The sequence below is a fragment of the Carcharodon carcharias genome, chromosome 1 (assembly GCF_017639515.1).
Source record: "Carcharodon carcharias isolate sCarCar2 chromosome 1, sCarCar2.pri, whole genome shotgun sequence".
NCBI classification, from domain to species: Eukaryota; Metazoa; Chordata; class Chondrichthyes; order Lamniformes; family Lamnidae; genus Carcharodon; species Carcharodon carcharias.
Window position 1 is genome coordinate 250,858,029 of NC_054467.1, and position 17,135 is coordinate 250,875,163.

Consider the following 17,135-nt stretch of genomic DNA (forward strand, 5'->3'; position numbering starts at 1 on the left):
CATCCTGACTACTGTTTGGAGGCCTATACATAACTCCCATTATGGTTTTTTTTACCTTTGCTGTTCCTCAACTCAACCCACACAGATTCTACATTATCTGACCCTACATAATTTATTTCTATCGATTTCATTTCATTTCTTACTAACAAGCAACCCAACCCCCTCTGCCAACCTGCCTATCTTTTCGATAGGATGTATATCCTTGGATATTTAGCTCCCAGTTCTGATCCCCTTGCAGCCATGTCTCCGTGATGCCCACCACATCATACCTGCCAATTTCAATCTGCGCCACAAGCTCATTTACCTTATTTCATATACTGCGTGCATTCAGATACAATACCTTCAGTCCTGTATTTCCGTCCCCTTTCTCGTTGTCGTCCCTTTATCTGATGTGCTTGAAGTTAGATTCCTAGCCCTTTCCAAACAGTCTGTCCTATTTTGTGTTCTGGAGACTTTAATAGCCTCTCTTGGGCTCTCCTTTCTTTTCAGTTTTTTCATAATTTTCCATGAAGTTGAATCCATCCCCCCACATGCTAACCTGCTGCTTTGTTTCCCATTAATCATACTTCTTGGAGTTTTACCCTTCCCTCCCCGCCCCCCCACTTTAGAGTTTGAAGTCCTGTTTTTCTTTACCCTTTATTTACCCTTTTCGCTAGAACATTGGTCCCAGATCGTTTCAGGTGGAGACCATCCCAACGGTACAGATCCCTTCTGTTCCAATACTGATGCCAGTATTTTTTTTTACAGTACTTTACAGCCAAGTAAATACTTTTGAAGTGCAGCCACTGTTGTAATGTTGGAAAAGAAAGAGCATGGATAACAATCATGTCCCTCTGCTGGCTTGGCCAATGTCTGTCTCTCAACCAACATCACTAAAGCAGATTATCTGGTTCTTATCATATTGCTATTTTTTGGTAGTACAGCACTTGAGTACTGTTGAAAAAACAAACATCCCTAAGCTTTTCATCTTGTACTCATCAGGACAGAATTGCAAGAATGCCAAATCTCAAAGGAAACAACAAATTTATATTGCATGAGAAAAGAGACTGACCAACCGTCCAATCAGCACCTTTCTTCTCATGCAGTATAAAACGCTGTTCCCTTTGAAATTTGCTATTCCTGCATCTGTTCTGATGAGTGCAAGATGAAAAACTTCAACAACATGTCTCCTTTTTCAGCAATACATTACTGATTGCGTGAGCCCGCTTTGCACACATTGGCTGCTGCATTTCCCACGTGAGAACAATAACCTCACTTTGAAAGCACCTCATTGGCTGTAAAACATTTTGGGACGTGAAAGGCACTGCATAAATACAACTCCTTTCTTCCTCTCTCCCAGGTCCGATTCCTGGTCACCAGAGAAGGACGAGGGGGGCCAGGGCTGAGCTAACGAATTGGGTTTACCTAACCTTGCGTTCGCCTCCGGCAGTGCACGTTCTGAGCTGGCCTTGGCGCTATTCAGACGAAAGTGGGGGGTTAGAAGTGGGTTTACATTCAGCCTGGGTTTTCCTCCTCAGCCGAGCATAGAAAATAATGGCCAGCCCGGGTCATTTCCGGGTCCTGACCCCACTCAGGTCCCTGATGACTTGGAAATTATTCTCCCTGCACTGCAATATTAAACAACAAACTTTGAAAAGAATGTGGCTGATCTTTCGACCCTCTCCTGTGGTTTGCGCAGGGACCTGCTCAAGTTTATTTTGTTTCCCAGTCTCAAGATATCTCCTTTCACACTTTCTGCAGTATTTTGTTAATAACACTTAAACACATTAACCATTAGCATTTTGCAACCTTCTAATATATTTCTATAATACAATATAATTTTTTAAAGCTTCCATTTTAAGGACTAAGCTAAATCTTCATAAATAATGTTAAACGATGAAGTAATTCTTCCCTTTCAATTTCTTCTCCTGCACTTTTCATTGGACCAGGGTTAATCCTCGGTCAGATGGCAATGGTAGAGCGGGGGATATGCTGGGTCATGAGGTTACAGATTGTGGTCGTATACAATTCTGCTATTGCTGATGGCCCACAGTGCCTCATGGATACTCAGTTTGAGCTGCTAGCATGATGGTATTGCCACACATCACAGTGGAGGGTGTGCTTAATGTAAAGATGGAGCTTTGTCTTTACCAGGGCTGTGTGATGGTCTCTCCTACCTACACTATAATGAACGGGTGCATCTATGACAGGTAGATTGGTGAGGGCTAGAATAGTAGTTTTGTCCTTGTTGATTGATCCCTCACCACTTGCCACAGGCCCAGTCTAGCAGCTATGTCTTCAGACTGGCTTAGGCAGTAGCATTGATGGAAATTGAAGCCCCCCAACCAGAATACATTCTTTACCCTTGGCCACCCTCATTACTTCCCCCAAGTGGTGTTCAATTTGGAAGAATACTGATTCATTGGCTGAGGGAGGGTGGTAGGTGGTAATCAGCAGGAGGATTCCTTGCCCATGTTTGTCTTGATGCTGCTACGACTGGGATGGGAAAAGTGCACATTGGACCTAGCCCCACTACTCTGCAGGTCACACCATTAGTGTAAATGTTTAATTCATTTGCCAAAGTGGCCAATAATTTACCTTCTATACTGTTAGACGCAGAATAAAAGAGACTTTAACCAGGCTTACCTCAGAATGATTGATTTATTATGAAACAAAACTTTTTTAAAACAAGTTGCAAGAATTGGTTAACACAAAGTTGTAATCTGGAAGTATAACTATCCCTTTTAAAATTCCCCAGCACAAACCCACACACACACACACACACACAAACAAAGGACAAACAGATAGGGGTCTCTGCGGAGATGGGTGACTGAAGATTAGACTTCATACAAACAAAAGAGATAAAGTTCATTGGGTTTCAACACTGTTGATCTTGAGCTTCCTCATATGAAGACAGATCACTAGTCCCAGTAGATGCCTAGATGTTCTCACCAAGGGAGCTTCGGCATGGAGGAAAATAGAGCCAGATCAATCCTTCTCGTCCTAGCCTCCCAGTTTTCCAAAGGCAGGCAAGTTCCACTGAAGTGAAGATTCCTAGCTAGATCCTGATAACCACTCTGTTTCAGGCGAGGCAAGGAGCTGGGCAGCTTTTCAGTTCCAACTGAAATCAAAAACACAAGCTCAAAACCTAAAGTTCATCTCTGTCATGTGAGTTCCAGTAAATCAGTAAAGGCCTTTAAACCATTTTTTCCATTAATTAAAATAATTGCTGTGCCAGCAAACAAACAGCTCTCCGCTTCAAGTGCCATGCTGGTCAGGTGATTTCTTAGAAAATGCATGCTTGTGCACATTCCAAGGACCCTGTTTCAAAAAACAAAGCCAGCTCATCTTCCAAGTGTCCAGATAATGCAATGCCCTTCCATAAAAGCAAATATTGTCCTGAAAGATATGATTCTAACCATGCCATGAGACTTCACTGGGTCCAGAGTCAAGGGCAATTCCAGCATCACTGTGCCACCATCTCTGCTGGGTCTGTCCTGCAGTGGGACAGGGCATACCTGGGGATGGTGATGGCAGTGTCTGTGACATTTGCTGTAAGGTATTCTCTTTTTTTAATCATTCATGGAATGTGGGCATTGCTGCCTAGACCAACCTTTATTACCTATCCCTAATTACCCTTCGGAAGGTAACAGTGAGCTGCCTTCTTGAACCGCTGCAGTCCATGCACACCCACAGTGCCAGTGCCTAGGTCGATGCCACATGGTCCACCTGGTTTCATTCCCTATAGACTTGCTAGCGGTCTGATACAACTGAATGGCTTGTTAAGCCATTTCAGGGGGCATTTAAGAGTGGAGCACATTGCTGTGTATATGGACTCACATGTAGGTCAGACCAAGTAAGGACAGCAGATTTCTTTCCTTCCCTAAAGGACATTAGTGAAGCAGATAGATTTCTACAGCCATCATTTCACAGTCATCATTAGACTTTTAATTCCAGAATTTTATTGACTGAATGCAAATTCCACCATCTGCTGTGCTGCGATTTGAGCCCAGGTCCCCCAGAGCATTACCCTGGGTGTCTGGGTTACTAGTCCAGTGACAATACCAATATGCCACCATCTACTCCTGCAGGAAGTCACCCCGTTACCCATTCTCTCCCCTCCGCACCTCGCCAGCAACTGCCTCACTACAATGATTCTGAGCATGTCTATGCCAGGCTGTTGCTTGATAGTCAGTGGGATAGCTCTCCTGGTGTTGCAACAAGGCTTTAGATGTTAGTAAGGAGGACTTTGCAGGGTCAGCAGGGCTGGATGTGCTGTTGTCGTTTCTGGTGACTAGGTAGATGCAGGGTGTTCCGTCTGGCCTGATATTTTTTTGACTATTCTATCGCAACTAAATGGTATACTAGGCCATTTCAGAGGATAGTTAAGAGTCAACCACATTGCTGTGGGTCTGGGGTCACATGTGGGCCAGACCAGGTAAGGACAGCAGATTTCCTTCCCTAAAGGGCATTAGTGAACTAGATGGGTTTTTTACAACAATCAATGATTACTGAGGTTAGCTTTATATTCTAGATGTTATTAATTGAATCAAAATTCCACCAGCTGCCACAGTGGGATTTGAACCCATGTCCCCACAGCATTAGCCTGGGCCTCTGAATAACTAGTCCAGTGACATTACCACTATGCCACCATCTCCGTATAAATCATCATCATCTTGCCGGAACGGGAAAGATCTTGGATGCTTGCGGCACTGAATCCATGAGCACTGACAGCTCTCACCATGGAAGCTGCTTCCTCCTTGCCAGGTAAAGTAAGTCCTTTCTGAAGTTGACCTCCTGGTCCAGCAGTTCCAGGTCCTGGTCACAAAACGCGGGAGCCCTTCCTCCTGGCCAACTGCCGAGTTTCTCCTCTGTGGTATTCCAGCATGGGAACGAACAAAGAACACCGGCCATCATGTTTTCTCACTTCATGCAAAGCTTTAACTGGGTTTGTCTACATACTGGGCAAGGACAACCGAATTGAGCACAGACAGATCTTGCTAAGGATGCAGCATGAAGGCTGGGCACCCCCGCCTTTGCTGTTTGCGCACCAACATGGCATGGTGCGATCCCAAGCGCCCACGTTCCCGTTGTCCTGAATCACACCTGCCCACGGTGACAGTCTGCGGCTGGGAGGGGGAATTGATTTGGTACATTTGGGCGCCCGATCCCGCGAGGTGGGAGGGAGAGGGGTTAGTCGAAAGGCTAAGGGTCTGAAGCAGCGACTAGAGATCAGGCCTTGAGGTGGGCTGCTGATCTCACTTAATGCAGAATGTTGGCAGCAGCTGCCAGAATGCAGCCTTTTTGCTTGGCAGAGTCTTGTGAATCTGTGCCAGGAGTGAGTTCATGCTGTGTGGTGCATCCTAATAAGGAGTTCATGGAACCAGCAGAGGAATCAGAGCTTTCCTGTGGAACACTCGTGTTGGGACACCTCTTCCAGCTTATCAAATCTGTTGGCTAGTGATAGCAACTATCACACACATGAATAGTGCCAGAAGTCTGCTCTGAAGAAGCACCAGTTATGAATGCACTTCCATACTTGCAAGGGCAACAATGGCTTCCGATGCTGCCCTTTATATCGGGTCCAGGGCGCGATTCACGTGTGTCCTTTCCTGGACTCACTTTCACCTCCGACCAGCTTCCGAATGGCTGGGCCTGACTCCATCTCACTCCCGCCTCCCTGGAACGATAACATGACAGGCGCGGGCCTCTTGAACGGGTACAGGATACGGACTGGGGAGCTTCCCCGATTCCTGCTTCCCATCTCTTCATGAAAATCTGGCCCATTTTGTCCTCCCCGCAGCTTGCTTTCCCAACTATTTTTGTGTTGTTAGCAAACTTACCTACAATACACTCAGTCCCTTCAGCCCAAGTCATCAATATAGGCTGCAAACAGTTGATGTCCCAGCTCCTGTGGGGCTCCACTCCTTACAATTTGCCAACCTGAAAAATTTTCCCAACTCTTGGTTTCTGTGGAAAAACTCAGCAGGTCTGGCAGCATCGGTGGAGAAGAAAAGAGTTGACATTTCGAGTCCTCATGACCCTTTGACGAAGGGTCATGAGGATTCGAAACGTCAACTCTTTTCTTCTCCGCCGATGCTGCCAGACCTGCTGAGTTTTTCCAGGTAATTCTATTTTTGTTTTGGATTTCCAGCATCTGCAGTTTTTTTGTTTTCATCTCGGTTTCTGTTAGTTGGGTAATCCTCTATCCACGCTAATATATCACCCCCAACACCATGAGCCCTCATCGTGTGCAGTAATCTTTTAAGTGCAATTGCAAGTAGTCTCAAAAACTTGAAAAAAAAATAATTTGAAAAATTCAGAACCTGCAAGCAGTTCAAAAGGGGAGGTTGTCTTTCCTAATGGCTGGGTCTTAAGATTGTTCAGCACACAGCAACAGCCAGATATCACTGAATCTCCTGATGAACGACCATCTGAAATGCCTACAAAGCCTGAATTTAAATGCCTCGGTTTCTCATGGCAGGGTTACGTCCCAGGGTGTGTCTGTGGAGGAAGGGGTTAATTGATGAGTCCATATACCCAAGCAGGGAAATTTATTCAGCAGCTTTTGACCAATTCAGCAGTTCTATTTCTGGCTGTGTGACAACAAGCAGGTGAAAGTAGTGGTGCGGACTCAACTTCATGGGCAGAATTTTCTGCCTGTCGGGTGGGCCCAACCCAATCTCTGGTGGGTGGGGAGCCGATTCCCGCTGGAGAATCGGGCCCCGCCGCCATTTTAAGTGGGCGGGCCAATTAAGGCCCGCCCAGCGTGACATCCGGTGGGAAACGCTATGCGCTCCCTGTGCGGCTGGGTGGGGGGTGGGGGGGATTCCCCAAATGCGAGAGTGCACTTTTTCATGCATGCGCATGACAGAGCGCACATCTCCCTGAAGCTAAGCGCAGCCTCAGGGAGATCGCTGACAGCTGTACAAACATTAAAAATAGAAAAATAATAAAATCCTTAACATGTCTCCCTCATGTGACAATGGCACACGAGATGGGACATGTTAATAAATTTCATTGAAACTTTAAAAAACTTTCTTAAACCCAACATGAAACCTCATCCCGCCGGTGAGATGAGGTTTCATGTTTTTTCAGAAGCCCGCTGGGGCTCCTGGCCTGTCCGCCAGCCTTAAGGTTGGACGGACAGGGCCTTTAATTGTTCTAATTATCTTGTCGATGACCTCAATTGGCCATTGACAGGTTGGCGGGCGGACAGCTGATTAGGCTGTCCACCCGCCTTCCTGAAAATTTAAATGGGGCAGGATAACATCGGGGGTTCCTCCCGACATCATCCCACATCATTTTGCCGTCGTCAAGCAGGCCCCGCTCCCTGCTCGCCAACGGAAAATTCCAGTCCCATGTTACAGATGCTGGTCGAGATTCCTTCATGAAGGAGAAAGGAATAGAAGGATATACTGATAGGCTTAGATGAAGATGAATGGGAGGAGGTTCAAGTGAGGCCTGTTTCGCTGCTGTAAATTCTATGTAATTGTTTTAGAGTTAGTGATACATTGCATTTCTATTAGTTTGTGATCAGGATGATTGTAAAGTAAATAGTGCAATCAACTGAGATCTCTGGGGATGTTTTGCGACTACTTAATTTTTTACTTTTGGCCTGATTCTTAGATTAGAAGCAACACAGAATGATTAATTTTCTATTACCAATAACCCATGTACCAAGAGGACTCGTAATATTTTCAGAGAACAGATGCAGTGACCTGATAAAGGAATAGATGTAAGGAACATTTGTTGTGTGGCAAAACCACCATGCTAAACGGGATAGATTTCGAACAAACTGGGTATCCATGAGGCGCTGTGGGCCATCAGCAGCAGCAGAATTGTACTCAAACACAATCTGTAACCTCATGACACGGCATATCCCCCACTCTACCATTACCATCAAGCCAGGGGATCAACCTGGCTTAACGAAGATTGCAAGAGGGCACGCCAGGAGCAGCACCAGGCATACCTAAAAATGAGGTGTCAACCTGGTGAAGCTACAACACAGAACTATTTGCGTGCCAAACAGCATAAGCAGCAAGTGCTAGACAGAGCTAAGAGATCCCACAACCAACGGATCAGATCTAAGCTCTGCAGTCCTGCCACATCCAGTCGTGAATGGTGGTGGACAATTAAGCAACTCACTGGAAGGGGAGCCCAGCACAAAAATCCCCATCCTCAAAAAAGGGGGAGATGAAGTGCCGAACGGATCCATCTCGGCCTACTCCGGAGGTCCCTAGCATCACAGATGCCAGTCTTCAGCCAATTCTATTCACTCCATGTGACATCAAGAAATGGCTGAAGACACTGAATACTGCAAGGTCTATGGGCCCTGAGAATATTCCAGCAATAGTACTGAAGACTTGTGCTCCAGAGCTTGCCGCGCCCCTAGCCAAGCTGTTCCAGTATGGCGACAAAACTGGTATCTACCAGGCTATGTGGAAAATCGCCCAGGTATGTCCTGTACACAAAAAGAAGGACAAATTCAATCTGGTGAATTACTGCCCCATCAGTCTACTCTCGACCATCAGTAAAGTAATGGAAGAAGTCATCAACAGTGCTATCAAGCAGCAGTTGCTTAGCAATAATCTGCTCACTGAAGCTCAGTTTGGGTTCTGCCAGGGTCGCTCAGCTCATTACAGCCTTGGTTCAAACATGGACAAATGAGCTGAACTCCTGAGGTGAGGTGAGAGTGACTGCCCTTGACATCAAGGCAGCATCTGACTGAGTGTGGCATCAAGGAGCCCTAACAAAACTGGAGTTAATGGGAATAAGACCATAAGACATAGGAGCAGAAATTAGGCCAATCGGCCCATCAAGTCTGCTCCGCCATTCAATCATGGCTGATAAGTTTCTCAACCCCATTCTCCCGCCTTCTCCTAGTAACCTTTGATCCCCTTACCAATCAAGAACCTAGCTATCTCGGTCTTAAATACACTCAATGACCTGGCCTCCACAGCCTTCTGTGGCAATGAATTCCATAGATTCACCACTCTCTGGCTAAAGAAGTTTCTCCTCATCTCTGGAATCATGGGGAAAACTCCACTGGTTGTAGTCATACCTAGCACAAAGGAAGATGGTTGTGCTTGCTGTAGGTCAATCATTTCAGTTCCAGGCCATCACTGCAGGAATTCCTCAGGGATGTTTTCGAGGCCCAACCATCTTCAGCTGCTTCATCAATGACCTTCCTATCATCATAAGGTCAGAACTGGAATGTTCGCTGATGATTGCATAATGGTCAGCACCATTCACAACTCCTCAGATACCGAAGTCCATTACCTGGACAATGTCCAGGCTTAGGCTGACAAGTGTCAAGTAACATTCATGCCACACAAGTGCCAGGCAATGACCATCTCCAACAAGAGATAATCTAACTATTGCTGTTTGATATTCAATGGCATTACCATCACTGAACCCCCACTATCAACATCCTGGGGTGACCATTGACCAGAAGCTGAACTGGACTAGCCATATATATACTGTGGCTCCAAGAACAGGTCAGAGACTAGGAATCCTGTCTTGGGTAACTCACCTCCTGACTCTCCAAAGCCTAACACCATCTACAAGGCACAACTCAGGTGCATGATGGAATATTCTCCACTTGCCTGGATGAGTGCAGCTCCAACAACACTCAAGAAGCTCAGCACCATCCAGGACAAAGCAGCCCACTTGACTGGCACCCCATCTGCAAACATTCACTTCCCCCACTACCGACGCACAGTAGCACCAGTGTGTACCATCTACAAGATGCACTGCAGGAACTCACCAAGGCTCCTGAGACAGCACCTTCCAAACCCACAACCACTACCATCCAGAAGAACAAGGGCAACAGATAGATGGGAACACCATCACCTGGAGGTTCCCCTCCAAGTCACTCACCATCCTGATTTAGAAGTATATCGCCGTTCCTTCACTGTCACTGAGTCAAAGTCCTGGAACTCCCTCCCAAACAGCACTGTGGGTGTAACCACACCACACAGACTGCAGCAGTTCAAGAAGGCAGCTCACCACCACCTTCTCAAGGGCAACTAGGGATGGGCAACAAATGCTGGTCTAGCCAGCAGAACCCATATCGCTTGAATGAACAAAAGAAAATTATGATTTTCTACATGTCCTTCTACTACTTCAGTAGTAATTAATTACAGAATTTTACCAACGACAGATGTTAGGCTTAAAGATGTTTCCTGCTTTCTGTCTTTCTCTCTCCTTTCTTCAACAAGGTTGTATATATTTGTGTTTTTCTAATCCATGAGGAACTTTCCAGAATCCAGGGAAGTTTGCAAGATTACAACCAATGCATGAATCAGCTCTGCGGTTATTTCTTTTAAGACTCTAGGAGGCAGACCATCAGCTCCAATGGGCTTGTCAGCCTTGAGTCCCATTCTTTTTCCTAGTAATTTTACTCTAGTGATTGTTGCTTCAAGCTCCTCCCTCCCTTTTCCCCTTGATTTTCTACTTTCCTTGGGATGATTTTAGTTCCTTCCACCATGAAGACAGGTAAACCAATATGCTGGAACCTCCCTAGACTGGAATTCTACGTGGGGTTGCAGGGGCTCATTACCATGTGTGAAATATATCTTTACTGATCCTCAAACACCTCCTTGATAAATACCCCTTTGACTGCATTCACTTCTATCCTCACTCCCCCTGCTTGGATACTTTAGAGGCACTTGTGCTTGACAAAGACCATTAAGGTAGAGCCTGGAAAAGTTCCTGTGATTTGTAATAGATTTTATCATAGAATTAACATCATTAACATCAATGCGGGCCAATTGACTCTGTTGCTGCCAGCCCTGGAGTTGCATGTGCACACAAAAAAAAATTTCAGGCAACTGTTGTTTCTGGATTTTAGAGTTCCGGATTTGAGAGCCACATTTTATTTGTTCAAAGTTTCTGTTGTTTCCTTGTTTCCCATTATTAATTCCCCAGCCTCTTCCTCTAAGTGGCTAATGTTTACAATGTTCACAGCGTTGTACATCTTCCTTTTAATTAGGTACCATCCTTAACTCCTTAGTAAGACAGAGATGGTGAATCCTTCTCATAGAGCCTTTCATCCTCAATGGAATATTTGTTTGTTGAGAGTTCTGAAAAATCTCTTAAAAAGTCTGCCACTGCTTCTTTACCATTTTACTTCTTAATCCCTTTTCCCAGCTTACTTTAGTCAATCCGAATTCACTCCTTTGTAATTGCCTTTAAGTCTTAAAAAACCAGGAGGTCTTGTGGTGCAGTGGGTAGTGTCCCTCTGAGCCTAGAAGCTGTGGGTTCAAATCCTACTCCAGGACTTGATGGCCAAGGAAGGTGTGTCCATAGCATGCCTAAACAGGTTGTAGGAATTCCCTCCTTGAACCTCTCTGTTCTCCTTCAAAACTCAAGGCAGAATTTTACAGCTCCTCCCACCGGCGAGATTCTCCAGTCCCACCGAAGCTAATGGACTTTTGAATGACTCACTGCATTTTACGGCCCTGGCCCTGGCCCTGCCTCTGCCAAGATGGGGCCATGAAATTCCACCCTCAGTATGTTACTTTCAGCCTAAGTAGCACCTTGGGGATGATTTACAATGTTAATGACACTTTAGTGCAAGTCACTGTGACTGTTCAAATGTCTTTATTCCAAAGATATTTTGCTATCTTAGTGTAAGTTTCTCCTATGTCCCTATATGTTCCCAAAGACTGTGAATTTGTGTCCCTATTGCAGTGTCACACCCTCCAGGATGGGTGTTTGGGACAGATATTGCTCCCATACAATGTGGCTCCCATTAAAATGAATAGATAGAAAGAAGATCCCTGAGACTTTCATGTACTGTATGAGAAGAGAGTGCTGATTGGTTGGCAAGTGGACTCTGGTTGTTAGAGGCGTTGCCATGGAGAATGCACCAGTTAATGGTGACTGACTGTTAACTGCCAAGTATTGTTTAAAATTTAAACCAGGCAGCTTAACTCTGATTGGTCAAGGTATTGCCCTGAGGAAAGAACTAGTGAATGGCTATCACTTATTTTGTTTAGCTGAAACAGGTGCAATGTGTGTACATGTTCTTTCTGTCTGCAAAGAACAGGGCCCTGTGTATTAATATATGCAGCTTTCAGTACAGGCAAATGTGCCACAGTATAAAGTTCTTTCTACCACCAACATTGGTATTCTTGCAATTGTCCTGATGAGTACAAGATGAAAAGCTTCGACAAAACATCTTTTTTCAGCAATACTCAAGCTCTGTGCTACCAAACGACAATCTGTTCTGGTGATGTTGCTTGAAGGATAAAATACTGGCTAAGATATCAGGGACATCTCCCCAACTCTTCTCCAGCGTAGTGCCATGGGATCTTTTCCATCCATCAAAAAGGCCTCAGTTTAACGCCTCATCTGAAAGACGGCACACCCAACAGCTCAGCACTCCCTCAGCACAGCTCTGGGTGTGTCAGCCTGGATTATGTTTCAAGTTTCGGGAGTGGAGAGCAGTGGAAGCCTCCAGGGATTCCTGCCCGTTCTTTTGAAACCGAGGAGAGGGAGCAAGAAAGGTTGAGCTGTGAAGTTTACAACGTGTATAATTGCTCTTTATAATCAGGAAAGTGCTCATGGCCTCTGACTGCAATGTTGTTCCTTCTCTCTTTTCCAAACCTGTAGGGCAGTATCAGAAATAAACTCTGATACTGATTAGCCGCAGTGACAACTGACAAATGTTTCTGGGTGCAAGTGTGCGACTAAGTGTGACTTAAGTGTTAGTACCAGACACCAATACAACTCACTTCCAATTTAAAGTAAAATGAAAATCAGACACAGCCCCAAGACCAATATTTCAAACTGCAAGACACCCATCTTGATGTACTGCCAATCTTCAGCTGCACAATACATTGGTGAGGTGATATAATTTCTGGGCAATACGCAGGTCTTTTATTTGCCTTTTCCTTTGGAGAGGTGAAATATGAAAAAGAGAACAATGTTTCCTTTCATGAATGGCCCTTGGATCCCGAGCTCAAAATCTGCCTTCGAACATCTCAAAAGGAATGTTTTCACAGCTGTGCTGAAAATTCCCAGCTTCGCAGTAAAACTCCGACTAGTGGAGCGCTGAAACTGGTGAATAAGATCATTCTTGGCAGCTCGTGGGGTCCATTCGCTTCTGGGGAAGCGGGGAGTTGGAAGGGGGATGGGGCATGAGAGCAGGAGCGAGGGCAGGCGGGGGAAGGGATATCTGTGAACCATTTGCATTGGTAAAACATTAAATTAGCAGTTAAATTTTGTGTTATTACTTTTTGGTCGGCAGATGGGAAATCATTCAGGTTCTGAGTTTATAGGAGTGCCACATGTACTCATTGAAATTCCTATGAGCGACAAGGTTAGCAACCTGCCATGTGACTTTATGCAGGTTGCCCGTGTGGTTAAAATAAAACTGCCTAGCTTCCATTTTTTTTCCCTAAACCTCTCCTTCCTTTCCTAAAGCCAACTTTTATCCCTCCCCTATCTCTAAACCATGAGCTTTGGCATGGACTTGGGTTTTGAGGGCACCAGCAGCCCCACCCACAAGTAATGTCTCGTCACAGGAATTCTTGGGTAGTGGATAGGCTGACTGACCAACCAGGAGTATCACAGTCAGCCTGTTCCTCACACACAGTTGAGTACTTTCTACTGATATCGAAACTGGGTGTTGGCCATTCAGCCCCTCGAGCCTGTTCCGGGACCATTAAGACTCATCCCCGTCAGTGTGGGACTGGTGTCACGTATAGGCACAGACCGGGTTAGGACCTTCCCTAAAAACAGGAACGTAAGAAATGGGAGCAGGGTTAGACCACAAGGCCCATCCAGTCTGCTCTGCCATTTTTTACGATCATGGATGATCTTGGGCTCCAACTCCATTTTTCTGGCTCCCCTTCAAAGATCATTAGTGAAACAGATAGATGTTTACAACAGCCTCATGATCACTTTTACTGAGACCAGTTTTGTATTTCCAGATGTTTTATACTAAATTAAAACTCCCAAGCTGCCGTGGTGGGATTTGAACTCAGGCTCCCAGGGTTACTATTTCAGCAACATAACCACCATACTACTGTACTCTGCAGAATCATTCTGAACACACATGACTGATGGATAAATATTGGTCAGAATAGACGCAAGGACTCAGCTGCTCTTCATCAAAATAATGCCACATGATCTTTTACACCTACCTGTGAGGGTGGGCAGGGCCTCGGTGTGAAATCAAACCTGAAAGATAGCACCTCTGACAGTGCAGCACTCTCTCTCATTACTGCAACTGTCAGCCTAGATTAAGCATTTGTTGCATATCCCTAATTGCCCTTGAAGTGAGTGGCTTGCTAGGGTATTTCAGAGAATAGTAAGAGTCAACTACAAATGCAATAGGTCTGGAGTCACTAGTGAGACAGACAAGGATGCTAGATTTCCTTCCCTAAATGACATTTGTGAACCAGATGGGTTTTTACAACAACCAATAATAGCTTCATGCTCACCATTACTGAGATTAGTTTCATAGTCCAAATTTATTAATTGAATTCAAACCCCCACCAGCTGCCTTGGTAGGATTTGAACCCATGTTACTAGGCCTGGGCCTTGGAATTATTAAGCTAGTGACATTACCACTACACCACCATCTAACTGAATGAGTTGCAGCTAATAATAACTGTCAGGAGCTTCTGTAATGTTGCAATTCAATACAACCTTGTTCAGCCAAACTTGGACAAGTGGCTGAACCAACACATAAATTGATTTCCACATTATTCAGTGGCGAACTATGAGAATAATCAGCTGCTTCATCACCATCAGACCGTCTCACATTCCTCCCTTCAATGAATGACTATCTGAAGTGCGGTCACTCATAGGAAAGTAAGCAGCTGTTTTGTACCACCAACAGCACTGATACAAATAATTGGTTACTCTTTATCTGGTCTTGTTTTCATTGGAACCAATGTTACCAGGACACGAAAGCACCCTCCCTCACTTCCCCCAACCCCCTGTCCCCCCATCTCTTCATCGAATGTGTTCCATGCTAAAATGCACACCTTTGCTCTTCAAACCCATTGCAGCTGGTTTAGCCTGAAGCAGATAGTATGTAACTCTGACGTCCTGTTTGGCCCAGAGCTCCTTTTAAATTCAGTACACCAGCCTCACCGCCGGTGCTGTTTATCTCCATTTCCACATCAGTGTCCATGCTGCCGCTCAAACCCTTATTCATATTTGGTCAGCTCAAGGTCCAACTTCCCCGTTTTTTTTTTCCTGAGCTCTCCCCAACGCAAGTCATTTTTTTGTTTAAATGCATCCTCAGAAAGTGGGTGTGACTAGTTTTGCTGAGAAGGTAGAGGCTCGGTGTTCTTCTTGTCTCTGTTATTCTTCCTAAAGGTTTGATACAACTCAGTGGCTTTCAAGATCACTTCAGAGAGCACTCAAGGTGTCAGTTACATAAGGGACTCTCGTAACATATAGGCCAGGCCATGGGTAGGATGGCATATTTTCTTTTCTAAAGGACATTAGTGAGCCAGCTGAATTTTTATCGGCAATATGATAACTTCTGTGCTTTCTGTTTCCAGGATCTGTATGACAATGAGTAGAATTCAGTAACTGCCACTGTGGGATTTGAACTCACATCCCTGTGAGTAATTAGCGCAAGCCTTCTAGATTGCTAGCCCAGTAACACAACCATTACATTAAAGCACTCAAAAGTTCAGGCGTAGTTCCTATTTGGGTCCAAGCCCTCCTCAGCCATGACCTCAATCCCTGCCAACTTCTCCAACACCCAAATATTCCAATGCATTGAATTTGCTCTGCTTTGATTGCAAAACTCTTCAGGACCTCAGCCATGATCCAACCTTCTGATTTACATCTCAGCCTCTTCAATGCTTTAACTCCAGCCTCCTGAAACTCTCACCACTGCTTACTGGCTATTCAGAAATTGGGTTTGGGTGCGCGATTTTAAATTAAATGATAGAAAATAAAGGCAGGCTTTGTGTCCAAGTTCTTGATTTAAACTCTCTTGTTGCAATGCTCTGAAGCAGCAGATTTGAAGGCAAAAGATTTATCCTCACACCCTCTACCTGGAGTTGACTTGTTTTGAGAGTTATGCTTCTAAACATAATGCATAGCTCCAGAGTGCTCGACAAAGGACCACCAACTGTAGGAGAAACATTAGATGGGGGAACGAGAAACCTGTGTCCAAAAATAGGTTTCCAGATGTTGTATATTTCATATCTCTCAGGACAATGCAGAGGTGAGACAAGTTCCTAATTGTGATCACAAAATGTCTACACTCAAAGCTTAGTTTCTGGTAGCTTCTGTGGGGGTGCATGTTTACTTTACTCTGTATCCACACCCAGATTTACCAATTAAGCACAATGAGCATTGGTTAGTTACCATGCTCACCTAATCAAACACAGAACAATTGAACACTGCACCAGAAAGCTGTTAAATACAATTATGCGTTAACAATGGCAAGGGTTCAGGGTTTTGAGGGGGCAGTGTTTGCGAGAGAGGGGGGCCAATCGAGGTGGCTGCCCTTTCCTAGCATTTGAAGGCTTAAGGATTTGGCCTTAGGTCCAATTAAACATCTTGGCCTGGGGTCCGGTAGAGGTTGAGTACACAAAAGCTGCTCCCTCACTGGTCTAAATCCACCACAACAACCTGTATTACACTTTTATACATAGCAAAATGTCCCAAATGGTGAATACCCCATTCAGAGGTGCTATTACGAAATAAAAATTGACACTGAGCCATGTAAGGAGATGTAGGGCAAATAAAATGTTGGTCAAAGTGATGGATTTAAGAAGCATCTTAAAGGAGGAGGGAGAGGTAGAGATGTGGAGTGTTTTAGGGATGGAATTCTAGAGTTTAAGGCCAAGGCGACTGATAATGGAGAAAAGAGAGTTTAAGAGATGAAGATGAGGAACAGAACGATAGTTCAGATAAAAGAAGGTTGTGAATTGGATTGAACCTGGGGGTCTCTTGTTGTCTTTTTCTCTTGACAATTGTCCAGTGAAGCCAACCCCTCCCCCCTCCCACTTCTCTCTCCCTCCCCCTGCTCCTGTCCTCGGTACATCCTCCTGCCTCCCTTTCCAGAATTACCATCATCAGGATCAGGGCCAGGAATTTCCTTAGAGCAATTTCACTGCACAGCCACTTCCATCATACTTCCGGTGAAGTTCCAGAATGGGAGCAGGAGC

General features: G+C 45.0%; 1 long non-coding RNA gene across 1 annotated transcript in view; it reads right to left on the reverse strand.

Moving 5' to 3' along the window:
* Positions 1 to 2,911: 2,911 nt before the first annotated feature.
* The window catches only part of LOC121284199, a 77,733-nt gene continuing 63,509 nt past the window's right edge, over positions 2,912 to 17,135 (reverse strand). Inside the window, exon 3 of the long non-coding RNA XR_005944452.1 lies at positions 2,912 to 3,100. This is a non-coding gene — a long non-coding RNA (uncharacterized LOC121284199). The remainder of the gene's footprint in view (positions 3,101 to 17,135) is intronic.